General features: G+C 36.9%; 1 protein-coding gene across 4 annotated transcripts in view; it reads right to left on the bottom strand.

The window, feature by feature from the left end:
* The window catches only part of LOC309864602 (uncharacterized protein), a gene marked incomplete at its 5' end in the record, with an annotated part of 97,955 nt that overhangs the window by 23,316 nt on the left and 59,791 nt on the right, over window positions 1-14,848 (bottom strand). The window contains one exon of one of the 4 annotated variants that reach the window (XR_014311640.1): window positions 11,681-11,770. The exons of the other annotated variants lie outside the window; for them this stretch is intronic. Of the gene's footprint in view, window positions 1-11,680; window positions 11,771-14,848 lie in introns of those variants that run through there. 4 annotated transcript variants of the gene reach the window in all.

A 14,848-nucleotide genomic window follows, 5' to 3' on the forward strand; every position in this document is an offset into this window, starting at 1 on the left:
TTAAAGAATGTGCCAACAAAAGAATGTTAATAGTTATTCCTTCTTTTCCTCAGCTACTGTGTCAAAATATGCCCCTGAAAACAGAGTTCCATCATCTTTATGGCTTCCTGTGGTATGTACCAGGCTGAACCCTGATACCTGAACCCTGAGCTCCGGCCATCTGGATGGACTCCAACCTAGTTGGTCATTTACCATCCCCTGGTGGTTTCTCTCCTTTCTTGCCTTGCCTCTCTTGTTGATTTGCTGAAGTCTTTATCTCCAAACTCAGAGTAAACTCAAATACAGTGGTTTTCTCCTACTCTTGTGACAGGAACCTGGGGTTTTGCAATTTCAACCTACACTTCATTATCACTCACCTGAATGTCTGATACATAGTTGTCTCGTGCCTAGCCACATAACAACCCTGGTACTATCCATCTTTTCTTTCTTTTCTCCTTCCTTCTTTGGTGTTCATGCTCCCTTTTTACACATTAAATGAGGATTTACTATGACTAAGAAGAAGAAAAGAGTAAGAAAGAGTCTCCGGTTTAAAGGAACACATCATCCAGTGAAGGAGACTATCAATTAAGCAACCAAATAGAATACAATATGAAAAGTGTTTTCATATTGTGAAATGTATATATACACAGTGAAATGCTTGATTATTTTGGAAGGAGCCAGGGAAAACCCTGTAGAGAAGATAAAGCCTAAGCTAAATTTTAAGGACTATTGATTATGATATGATATGTTAAGCCCACATGATATGTTATTGGCCAAAGTATGGGTGATCTGTGGGGTAAGATGAGAAAATGCACCTGTGTAGGTTTGAAGTTTTTTTACTTATATTTAAGCCTTTTTTTAATTTTTATTTATTTATCTTATTTCTTTTCTGTGTTCCAGAATTCATTGTTTATGTACCACACCCGTGCTCCATGCCATACGTGCCCTCCATAATACACACCACCAGGCTTTCCCAACCTCCCACCCCCTGACCCCTCCAAAACCCTCAGATTGTTTTTCAGAGTCCACAGTCTTTCGTGGTTCATCTTCCCCTCCAATTTCCCCCAACTCCCTTCTCCTCTCCATCTCCCCGTGTCCTCTGTGTTATTTCTAATGCTCCACAAATAAGTGAAACTATATAATAATTTACTCTCTCCACTTAACTTATTTCACTCAGCATAATCTCTCCCAGTCCCATCCATGTTGATATAAAAGTTGGGTATTCATCCTTTCTGATGGAGGCATAATACTATATACTATATATGGACCATGCCCATTAAATGGCATAGGTTGCAGACTGGATAAAATGACAGGACCCATCCATATGTTGTCTACAAGAGACCCATTTTGAACCTAAGGATACATCCAGACTGAAAGTGAAGGGATGGAGAAGCATCTTCCATGCCAATAGGCCTCAAAAGAAGGCTGGGGTAGAGATTCTCATATCAGATAAATAGATTTTAAACTAAAGATTGTAGTCAGAGATACAGAAGGACACTAACACTACATCATTTTTAAAGGGTCTATCCACCAAGAAGATATAACAATTGTAAATATTTATGTCCCCAATATGGGAGCAGCCAATTACATAAGTTTTTATTTTTCAGAGTTAATTATATTTACCATTTTTCTTTTATTTAATAAAAGTGTTTAGTAAGATATTAAAGGCCACAATGAAAGTAATAACAAAAAATAATCTTGGTTGTTTGTGAGAGATTTTTCTATATTTTTATTGCTGAATAATACAAAAATTTGAGCAAAAAGTCTAAGGTACTTCTAATGCATACATTTATTTTTATTGTTAACAAGATTTTTTAAATTACCACACAAGTCCTTCTTAAAACCTATGAATAATAAAAATTGCTCCTATAAACTACACATATAACTAACCATGATTATCTTTATGTTTGGGTAAAATTTTCCTGCTGATTTGAGAATTCCTGTTCCTGCTGATTTGAGAATTCCTGTTTATCAACCCTATGAAAGTGTCTATAAGTACTTGATACTGAAGCTTAAAATTCTACTATTAGAGATGAGGCTTTGGATTTAATATAAAGTCTCCTTCTGGAAAGATACTTAAAAGTGGCCTTGGAATACTGACTGAGGAGATAAGCATTATCAGACAATAGCACCTTAAAGAGAATTAATTTATCAAGTGTGTTTCAACTGATAACTAAGTTCAAGTAGGTTACTAAGAAAATAGGATTCTTAACAAGTCTGGGAAAACACTAAAAAAGAGATGAGAACTGTCCTGAGTAAGGTTGTTAATAGCAAGCAGCAGAAAGCCAGAAGCAGACACAAGAGTATTGTGTGTGTTAGGAAATAGGGGCCAGTATAAGGGAAGAAAAAGAGAAGGAAAGCAAAGAACATACAATTATAATTTTTCTATGACTGACCTCCAAGTGTCCTTCTCAGAACATGCCTTTAATTAGTATTCTCACTTAAAAAATTAAGGTATGGGCATGATTCTGGAATTAGCTCTGAATATAAACACCCCACAGTCCCTTCCTGCAGCTAAATACAACTAAAAACTTTGTTGCCAACTACCCAAGGTCTCTAAACAACAAATAATGATTCTGAATAGTAAAATCAAAAGAGGCAGATTGTATATAAGAAAGTGAGGAATGGTTCCTTCTGTTTTCTCACAGCCTTGTCCCCAAGATTGAGCCCTACTCATATATTGGCTTGGTGTGACAGTAGCCACAAAACTTTCAGGTAACCCCATATTTCTGGACATAGAAATAAGAGAAAGTCAATCCAACAGGCTAAAAAGTATAAAGTATTCTTAGAGCACTAAGAGCTAAGTTTAGAGATTTCCTAAATCTGTGAGCTTATGCCAGTTCTCAGACATACCCTCTCATCTATACATGTATAGGACAGACCCAACTTAATATAATAAAATGTCTGAGAAATAAAGGGAGATTTGAACCGTTGCCCACGTCTCAGACTAAACCCTGAGCTACTCATGTGTGGAACAAGCCAAAACTAACATAGAATGTGCTTTGAAAACTCAATTGAGATATAAGTTAGAGCCAGAAAAGACAAGACAGAACATTTAGTCTTAATCTACTCAAGTTCCTCAACATTCTCCAGAGGATTATAACCAGACCCAGGGTCTACACACCATAACATTTCCATTGTCCAGAATAAAATTAGACAAAATTCCAAGAACCAAAAATATCTGACCAATTCTCAAAGGAAGATACAATAAACAGATGCCGTTCTCAAGATGACACAAGTGTTGTAATTATCAGGGAAAGACTTTAAAGCAACTATTACAGCTATGCACTATGAATTAAATAATAATAGAGATGAAATTAATAAAAAAAAAGGTAAGAGTTCTTAGAGGAATACATAAGATAAAAAATAATGAAACTTTTTAGCTAAAAATATTAATATCTGAAATTTAAAAATTCATTGGATAGATCCAATAGAAGACTGGAGATGACAGAGAAAAAAATTCTATAAATTTGAAGATAAATCAATAAAAATGACCCAATCTGTAGAAAAGGGAGAAAAATGTTTTTATGTATTTATATTTAAAGTTACATTTAAGAATATTTTAATATCTGTAAAACAGAAAAACAATTTTTAAAATGATAATCATGTCTTTACCTATCAATGACTGATAGGTAAATAAGCTATATTCTCTAATCAAAAGACATAGAATAGTTGAATAGGTAGAGAAACAAGATCCAAGACATGTGGCTTACAAGAGATTCAGTTTAGCTTTAAGGATCTATATAGGCTAAGAGTAAAGAGAATAAGCGTATGGTAATCAAATTAAAAAAAAGGGTAGCTATACTTTTATCACACAAAATAGACTTTAAGCCAAAAATGTTCAGAAGAGACAAAGAAAATCATTATATAATCATAAAGAAATCAATTAATCAAGAAACTATAAGAAAAGAAAAACAAGTAATCCAATTTTAAAATGGGCAAAGGACCTGAATAGTCATTTTTCCAAGGTATACCAATTATCAACAATTAAATGAAAGGTGCTCAACATCACTAATCATTTGGAAAAGGCAAATCCAGACCACAATGAGGTATCACTTCATCCCTGTTATCAAAAAGACAAAAGATAAGTGCTGATAAGGATGTGAAGCAAAGGGGGAGGGAGGAGTCAAGATGGCGGAGAAGTAGCAAGGTGAGACTGCTTCAGCTAGCCGGAGATCAGCTAGATAGCTTATCTAAAGATTGCAAATACCTGCAAATCCATCGGCAGATCGAAGAGAAGAAGAACAGCAATTCTGGAAACAGAAAAACAACCACTTTCTGAAAGGTAGGACTGGCGGAGAAGTGAATCCAAAGCGACGGGAAGATAGACCCCGGGGGGAGGGGCCAGCTCCCGGCAAGCTGCGGAGCAACCGCGCACAAAATCAGGACTTTTAAAAGTCTGTTCCGCTGAGAGACATCGCTCCAGAGGCTAAACCGGGGCGAAGCCCACGCAGGGTCAGCGTGGCCTCAGGTCCCGCAGGGTCACAGAAGGATCGGGGGTGTCTGAGTGTCGCAGAGCTTGCGGGTATTGGAACGGGAAAGCCGGCTGCAGAGACAGAGCCAACAGTAAGCTCACAGCTCAGTGTTACCTTGAACCAGTCGCAGGCTCGGTGAGCTCGGAGCGCGGCCGGAGGTCAGGCAGACGGGAATAACTGGGCGCTGTTCTCTGAGGGCGCACTGAGGAGTGGGGCCCTGGGCTCTCTGCTCCTCCGGGCCGGAGACCAGGAGGCCGCCATTTGTATTCCCGTCCTCCGGAACTCTACGGAAAGCACTCAGGAAACAAAAGCTCCTGAAAGCAAAACCGAGCGGATTACTCACCCCGGCCCCAGGTAAGGGCGGTGTAATTCCGCCTGGGGCAAAGACACTTGAGAATCACTACAACAGGCCCCTCCCCCAGAAGATCAACAAGAAATCCAGCCAAGACCAAGTTCACCAACCAAGGAGTGCGGTTTCAATACCAAGGAGAGCAGCAGAATTCCAGAGGAGGAGAAAGCCAAGCACGGAACTCATGGCTTTTTTCCTGTGATTTTTTTTAGTCTTGCAGTTAATTTAATTTTTTCTTTTTCATTTTTTTTTTTTCTCACCTTCGGGTAAAATTTTTCTTTTTAACTGTTACCTTTTTCTTTTTTAATGATTTTTTACTAGTTTATCTAATATATATATTTTTTCTTTTTTACATTTTTCTTAGGTGTTTTCTTTTTTTAAAAATTCTTTTCTTTTCTTTTTTTTTTTTTCTTTTTGCTTTTTTTTTCTTTCTTCCTTTTTGAACCTCTTTTTATCCCCTTTCTACCCACTCACGATTTTGGATCTCTTCTAATTTGGTTAAAGCATATTTTCCTGGGGTTGTTGCCACCCTTTTAGTATTTTACTTGCCCCTTCATTTACTCTTATCTGGACAAAATGACAAGACAGAAAAATTCAACACAAAAAAAAGAACAAGAGGCAGTACCGAAGGCTAGGGACCTAATCAATACAGACATCGGTAATATGTCAGATCTAGAGTTCAGAATGACAATTCTCAAGGTTCTAGCCGGGCTCGAAAAAGGCATGGAAGATATTAGAGAAACCCTCTTGAGAGATATAAAAACCCTTTCTAGAAGGAGAAATAAAAGAACTAAAATCTAACCAAGTTGAAATCAAAAAAGCTATTAATGAGGTGCAATCAAAAATGGAGGCTCTAACTGCTAGGATAAATGAGGCAGAAGAAAGAATTAGTGATATAGAAGACCAAATGACAGAGAATAAAGAAGCTGAGCAAAAGAGCGACAAACAGCTACTGGACCACGAGGGGAGAATTCGAGAGATAAGTGACACCATAAGACGAAACAACATTAGAATAATTGGGATTCCAGAAGAAGAAGAAAGAGACTGAGGAGCAGAAGGTATACTGGAGAGAATTATTGGGGAGAATTTCCCCAATATGGCAAAGGGAATGAACATCAAAATTCAGGAGGTTCAGAGAACGCCCCTCAAAATCAATAAGAATAGGCCCACACCCCGTCACCTAATAGTAAAATTTACAAGTCTCAGTGACAAAGAGAAAATCCTGAAAGCAGCCCGGGAAAAGAAGTCTGTAACATACAATGGTAAAAATATTAGATTGGCAGCTGACATATCCACAGAGACATGGCAGGCCAGAAAGAGCTGGCATGATATTTTCAGAGCACTAAACGAGAAAAACATGCAGCCAAGAATACTATATCCAGCGAGGCTATCATTGAAAATAGAAGGAGAGATTAAAAGCTTCCAAGACAAACAAAAACTGAAAGAATTTACAAATACCAAACCAGCTCTACAGGAAATATTGAAAGGGGTCCTCTAAGCAAAGAGAGAGCCTACAAGTGGTAGATCAGAAAGGAACAGAGACCATATACAGTAACAGTCACCTTACAGGCAATACAATGACACTAAATTCATATCTCTCAATAGTTACCCTGAATGTGAATGGGCTAAATGCCCCTGTCAAAAGACACAGGGTATCAGAATGGATAAAAAAAACAAAACCCATCTATATGTTGCCTCCAAGAAACTCATTTTAAGCCCGAAGACACCTCCAGATTTAAAGTGAGGGGGTGGAAAAGAATTTACCATGCTAATGGACATCAGAAGAAAGCAGGACTGGCAATCCTTATATCAGATCAATTAGATGTTAAGCCAAAGACTATAATAAGAGATGAGGAAGGACACTATATCATACTGAAAGGGTCTGTCCAACAAGAAGATTTAACAATTTTAAATATCTATGCCCCCAACGTGGGAGCAGCCAACTATATAAACCAATTAATAACAAAATCAAAGAAACACATCAACAATAATACAATAATAGTAGGGGACTTTAACACTCGCCTCACTGAAATGGACAGGTCATCCAAGCAAAAGATCAGCAAGGAAATAAAGGCCTTAAACGACACACTGGACCAGATGGACATCACAGATATATTCAGAATATTTCATCCCAAAGCAACAGAATACACATTCTTCTCTAGTGCACATGGAACATTCTCCAGAATAGATCACATCCTCGGTCCTAAATCAGGACTCAACCAGTATCAAAAGATTGGGATCATTCCTGCATATTTTCAGACCACAATGCTCTAAAGCTAGAACTCAACCACAAAAGGAAGTTTGGAAAGAACCCAAATACATGGAGACTAAACAGTATCCTACTAAAGAATGAATGGGTCAACCGGGAAATTAAAGAAGAATTGAAAAAAATCATGGAAACAAATGATAATGAAAATACAACGGTTCAAAATCTGTGGGACACAACAAAGGCAGTCCTGAGAGGAAAATATATAGCGGTACAAGCCTTTCTCAAGAAACAAGAAAGGTCTCAGGTACACAACCTAACCCTACACCTAAAGGAGTTGGAGAAAGAACAAGAAAGAAACCCTAAGCCCAGCAGGAGAAGAGAAATCATAAAGATCAGAGCAGAAATCAATGAAATAGAAACCAAAAAAAAATAGAACAAATCAACGAAAGTAGGAGCTGGTTCTTTGAAAGAATTAATAAAATTGATAAACCCCTGGCCCAACTTATCAAAAAGAAAAGAGAAAGGACCCAAATAAATAAAATCATGAATGAAAGAGGAGAGATCACAACTAACACCAAAGAAATACAAACTATTATAAGAACATACTATGAGCAACTCTACGCCAACAAATTTGACAATCTGGAAGAAATGGATGCATTCCTAGAAACATATAAACTACCACAACTGAACCAGGAAGAAATAGAAAGCCTGAACAGACCCATAACCAGTAAGGAGATTGAAACAGTCATTAAAAATCTCCAAACAAACAAAAGCCCAGGGCCAGAGGGCTTCCCGGGGGAATTCTACCAAACATTTAAAGAAGAACTAATTCCTATTCTCCTGAAACTGTTCTAAAAAATAGAAATGGAAGGAAAACTTCCAAACTCATTTTATGAGGCCAGCATCACCTTGATCCCAAAACCAGACAAGGATCCCACCAAAAAAGAGAGCTATAGACCGATATCCTTGATGAACACAGATGCGAAAATACTCAACAAAATACTAGCCAATAGGATTCAACAGTACATTAAAAAGATTATTCACCATGACCAAGTGGGATTTATTCCAGGGCTGCAAGGTTGGTTCAACATCCGCAAATCAGTCAATGTGATACAACACATCAATAAAAGAAAGAACAAGAACCATATGATACTCTCAATAGATGCTGAAAAAGCATTTGACAAAGCACAGCATCCCTTCCTGATCAAAACTCTTCAAAGTGTAGGGATAGAGGGCACATACCTCAATATCATCAAAGCCATCTATGAAAAACCCACCGCAAATATCATTCTCAATGGGGAAGAACTGAAAGCTTTTCCGCTAAGGTCAGGAACACGGCAGGGATGTCCATTATCACCACTGCTATTCAACATAGTACTAGAGGTCCTAGCCTCAGCAATCAGACAACAAAAGGAAATTAAAGGCATCCAAATCGGCAAAGAAGAAGTCAAATTATCACTCTTCGCAGATGATATGTTACTATATGTGGAAAACCCAAAAGACTCCACTCCAAAACTGCTAGATCTTATACAGGAATTCAGTAGTGTCAGGATATAAAATCAATGCACAGAAATCAGTTGCATTTCTCTACACCAACAGCAAGACAGAAGAAAGAGATATTAAGGAGTCAATCCCATTTACAATTGCATCCAAAACCATAAGATACCTAGGAATAAACCTAAACAAAGAGACACAGAATCTATACTCAGAAAACTATAAAGTACTCATGAAAGAAATTGAGGAAGACACAAAGAAATGGAAAAATGTTCCATGCTCCTGGATTGGAAGAATAAATATTGTGAAAATGTCTATGCTACCTAAAGCAATCTACACATTTAATGCAATTCCTATCAAAGTACCATCCATCTTTTTCAAAGAAATGGAACAAATAATGCTAAAATTTATATGGAACCAGAAAAGACCTCGAATAGCCAAAGGGATATTGAAAAAGAAAGCCAACGTTGGTGGCATCACAATTCCGGACTTCAAGCTCTATTACAAAGCTGTCATCATCAAGACAGCATGGTACTGGCACAAAAACAGACACATAGATCAATGGAACAGAATAGAGAGCCCAGAAATAGACCCTCAAATCTATGGTCAACTAATCTTCGACAAAGCAGGAAAGAATGTCCAATGGAAAAAAGACAGCCTCTTCAATAAATGGTGCTGGGAAAATTGGACAGCCACATGCAGAAAAATGAAATTGGACCGTTTCCTTACACCACACACAAAAATAGACTCAAAATGGATGAAGGACCTCAATGTGCGAAAGGAATCCATCAAAATCCTTGAGGAGAACACGGGCAGCAACCTCTTCGACCTCTGCCGCAGCAACATCTTCCTAGGAACAACGCAAAAGGCAAGGGAAGCAAGGGCAAAAATGAACTATTGGGATTTCATCAAGATCAAAAGCTTTTGCACAGCAAAGGAAACAGTTAACAAAATCAAAAGACAACTGACAGAATGGGAGAAGATATTTGCAAACGACATATCAGATAAAGGACTAGTGTCCAGAATCTATAAAGAACTTAGCAAACTCAACACCCAAATAACAAATAATCCAATCAAGAAATGGGCAGAGGACATGAACAGACATTTCTGCAAAGAAGACATCCAGATGGCCAACAGACACATGAAAAAGTGCTCCATATCACTCGGCATCAGGGAAATACAAATCAAAACCACAATGAGATATCACCTCACACCAGTCAGAATGGCTAAAATCAACAAGTCAGGAAATGACAGATGCTGGCGAGGATGCGGAGAAAGGGGAACCCTCCTACACTGTTGGTGGGAATGCAAGCTGGTGCAGCCACTCTGGAAAACAGCCTGGAGGTTCCTCAAAATGTTGAAAATAGAACTGCCCTTGACCCAGCAATTGCACTATTGGGTATTTACCCTAAAGATACAAACGTAGTGATCCAAAGGGGCACGTGCACCCGAATGTTTATAGCAGCAATGTCCACAATAGCCAAACTATGGAAAGAACCTAGATGTCCATCAACAGATGAATGGATCAAGAAGATGTGGTATATATACACAATGGAATACTATGCAGCCATCAAAAGAAATGAAATCTTGCCATTTGCAACAACGTGGATGGAACTAGAGCGTATCATGCTTAGCGAAATAAGTCAAGCAGAGAAAGACAACTATCATATGATCTCCCTGATATGAGGAAGTGGTGATGCAACATGGAGGCTTAAGTGAATAGGAGAAGAATAAATGAAACAAGATGGGATTGGGAGGGAGACAAACCATAAGTGACTCTTAATCTCACAAAACAAACTGAGGGTTGCTGGCGGGAGTGGGTTTGGGAGAAGGGGGTGGGATTATGGACATTGGGGAGGGTATGTGCTTTGGGGAGTGCTGTGAAGTGTGTAAACCTGGTGATTCACAGACCTGTACCCCTGGGGATAAAAATATATGTTTATAAAATTTAAAAAATAAAAAATAAATAAAAAGGATGTGAAGCAAAGGGAACCCTGGTAGACTGTTAATGGGAATGTTAATTGGTACAGCCACTAAAAATGGCTTCATTCAAAAAAGAAGACATTCTCCAATCAAAGAAAAGAATATGGAGGTTCTTCAAAAAATTGAAAAATAAAACTATAACATGATCCAATAATACCACTTATGGGTACATATCTGAAGGAAATAAAATAACTGTCTTGAAAAGATATCTCCACCCCCATTATCACTGCAGCATTATTTACAATAGTCAAGACACAAAACAACCTAAATGTCTGTCAACAGATGAATGGATCCAGAAAATACAGACACACACACACACACACACACACACACACACACACACACAGAATACTATTTGGCCTTGACAAAGGAAGGAAATCTTCCCATTTGTGACACCATGGATGAAACTTGAAGGCATTTTGCTAAGTTATTTATGTCTTATAGAGTAAGACAAATACTGTATAATCTCATTTATATGTGGAACCTTATAAAACCAAACTCAGAAACAGGAAGTAGATAGGCGGTTGCTGGTGAGGGGAGGGTGAAAGGGAACTGGTGCTTGGCTAACTGGGTAACTATAAGTCAAACTTCCATTTATAAAATGAGTACCTTCTACAAAAAAAAGAAAAAAAATTACAGAGCATCAGAGACCTATGGGAAATCATCAAAAAGTCTAATACACATGACTTTGTAGTCCCATAAAGAAAGAAGAAAAAGATTAGGGTTGAATACTTGAAGAAATAGTAGCCAAAATTTATATTTTTTGATAAAAACCATATATGAACAGATCCAAAAGTTCAGCGTACTCCTGTTGAAAGATAGTTCTCTACAGCAGTTCTGTACATTTTGTATCAGCTTTTATTTCAGATTATCTTTTCAGGCATGTTTGTGTAACAGATAATCTTGGATATTAGAGATAGTTTCTCCCTCTGAGACAAAGAACAAATTTGTTTTGTGACCATTATAATAAAGACAAGGTCTCTTTTTAGGCAAAATCTGGGCAGGTTTGTTTTTAGTGCCCTTTAAAAGACTGGAGTTTCCTCAGCTGTGACTCAAATCCACTGCGTGTACGGCATCCTCCTTGACTGTTCTATGTCACACCACAGGACTTGAGAGGCAAAGGGAATCAATAGGAACCTAAAGCTCACACTGTCTAAAGCACCATGAGCAATAAAATCCTTTGTCTCTTACCCAAGAGTAACATGTCTTCCTTCAGTATCCATGAAATTGTATCAGGCTAACTTGTTTTCTTGAAAGTAGGGTAAAAATCTCAGACCTTTCACAGCTCTTGACTATCTAAAACAAGATAAATTCAACAAAAGATAAATTCTAACTCAGAATAACCTAACTTCTGAAAATAAAATATAAAGAAAAATCTTAAAAGCTGCCAGAGTAAAAAACTATGACATACAGTGGAATAATGATTTGAATAATCATCAATTGTTCATTCAGAAATAATGGAGGCCAGAGGCTCCTAATTGGCTTAGTCAGTAAAACGTCTAGTTCTTAGCTTCAGCTTAACTCATGGTCTCAGGATCCTGAGACTGAACCCTATGTCAGGCTCCATGATCAGTGTGGACTATGCTTGTCCTTCTCCCTCCTCCTCTGCTTCTCCCTGCTCTCTCTCTCAAGTAAATAAATAAAATCTTTAAAAAATTTAAAAAAAAAAAAAATGGAGGCCAGAAGACAGTGGAACAACATCTTTAAGCTGTTGACAGAACTGTCAACCCAGAATTCTATATTGATCAAAAGTATCCTTCAAAAATGAAGGAAAAATGAAGATGTTCTCTAATCAATGAAAACGAATAAAATTCATCAATAACAGACATGGTCTACAAAAAACAATAAAGTAGATTTTTCAAATCCAAGGAAAATAACACTACAGGAAAACCTGAATCTTCAGAAATAAGGGAAGAAAAACAGAACTAAACATCTGAGTAAATTAAAAATATTATTTTTTTCCATGGGTGGCTTAGGTGGTTAAGCATCTGACTCTTGTTATCAGCTCACATCATGATCTTAGGGTCCTGGGATTGAGCCCCACCTCAGGCTCCATGCTCAGCAGGGAGATGGCTTGAGTATTCTCTCTCTCTCCCTCTGCTCCCTCCAACTGCTCTCACCCTTTCTCTCAAATAAATAATTCTTTAAAAAATAAATAAATAATAAAAAGATTATTTTTTTCCTGCGAAGATCTGCTAAAAGCAAAAATTATAACCCCTTGTTGGGATTTTCAATGTATGTAGATACATATATGATATGTATAACATAAAGGATCTTGGGAGTTAAAGAGAGCTGTATAAATGCAAATTTTCTACATTTGACATGAAGTAGTAAAATTAACCATAATTAACTAGTTAATAAGTTAACCATAGTTGACTATGAAAGGTTGGTATATGTAATGCAATTCATTACATGAGAGGAGGAGTAAAAGGGGTAACAGCTGTGGAAAAAAGACAGAAAGGATGAGAACAAATAATAAAATGCTACACTTGAATCCAACTATTTCAATAATTATATTAAAAGTTAATGGTCTATTTTCAAAAGATGGAAGTGCAAATAACACCTCTCAACTGATTGTATGAAGTTGTACTAAACTGACACCAAAATCAGACCAAGAGATCAACATAACAAAAAAAGAGCACTACAGACCAATATCTTTTATGAATATAGATGAAAAAATCCTGAAAAAGAAAATACCAGCAAACTGCATCCAGAAACACATACATAAAAAGGATTATACACCATGACCAGTTGCTTTAACATATTAAAGTAATCAGTGTAATACACCAGAGCAATAGAATAAAGGAAGAAAAACACATGCTCATCTCTAGAGACATAGAAAAAGAATGTGATACAATCCAGCATACCTTCCCAATCAGATAAAAAGCATCTGTGAAAATCCATAGCTAACATCATACTTCATGGTAGATGACTGAAAACTTTCCCCTGATCAGGAAGAAAACAAGAATGTCTCCTCTTACCACTCTTAATCAACACTTTCCTGGAGGTTCTAGCAAAGGCAACAGGCAAGAAAAAGAATAAACAGAATCTGTATTGTAAAGGAAGAAATCAAACTATCCCTATTCTCAGATTACATGAATTTGTATATAGAAAATCTTAAGGCATCCCCTAAAAATTATTAGAACAAATCGGGATGCCTGGGTGGCTCAGTTGGTTGGACGACTGCCTTCGGCTCAGGTCATGATCCTGGAGTCCCGGGATTGAGTCCCACATCGGACTCCCAGCTCCATGGGGAGTCTGCTTCTCTCTCTGACCTTCTCCTCGTTCATGCTCTCTCTCACTGTCTCTCTCTCAAGTAAATAAATAAAATCTTTTAAATAAATAAATAAATAAATAAAAATTATTAGAACAAATGAATTCGGCATGGCATAAGATTAATATACATAAGCCAATTTTATTTCATTACACTAGCAGTGAACAATTCAAAAGTGAAATTAAGAAAAAATTTCATTTATAATAACATCAAAAAAGAATAAAATTAACAAAAGGAATAAAATTAACAAAAGGAGAGGAAGATTTATACATTCAACCTACAAAACTGTTGAAAGGAAATAAAGATACCAATAAATAGAATATCCCATTTATAGATCAGAATACTTAACATTGTTAAGATGGAACATTGCAAAAGTGATCTGCAGATTCCGTGCTATTCCTGTAAAAATTCTAGCTGATGTTTATGCATAAATTGACAAGCTAATCCCACAATTCATATGGAAATGAAAGGGACCCAGAATAACTAAAACAATCTTAAAAAAGAAAAACAAAGTCAGAGAACTCATACTTTACAAACTCAAAACTTAATACAAATCTACACTAATCAAGACAATGTGACACTAGCATAAAGATACACATATAGATCAATGGAATAGAACTGAGTCCAAAAATAAACCCTTACCTTGATGCCGAGTTGATTTTTGAAAAGGATGCCAAGACAATTCACCAAGGAAAGAATGGTCCTGGAACATCTGAATAGGCACATGCAAAAGAAGGAAGTTGGACCCTAATCTCACATTATATGCAAAAATTACCTCAAAATGGATTATAGGGCTAACTGTAAGAGTTCAAACTATAAAGCTCCTAGGGAAAAAGATAATATATAAAATATAAATTTTAGTGATCATGGATTAGGCAGTAGTTTTTTAGATAAGACACCAAAAGCACAAAGAATAAAAGAAAAAGATAGATAAATTGAACTTCAAGAAAATTAAACACTTTTGTCCTTCAAATGACAATAACACACAGAATGAGCTAAAATATTTTCAAATCACATATCTAATAAGGGACCAGTACCCACAGTAAATAAAGAACTTAACAATAAAAGGACAAGTAACCAAACTG

Source organism: Mustela nivalis, assembly GCF_964662115.1.
Source record: "Mustela nivalis genome assembly, chromosome: 5".
NCBI classification, from domain to species: domain Eukaryota; kingdom Metazoa; phylum Chordata; class Mammalia; order Carnivora; family Mustelidae; genus Mustela; species Mustela nivalis.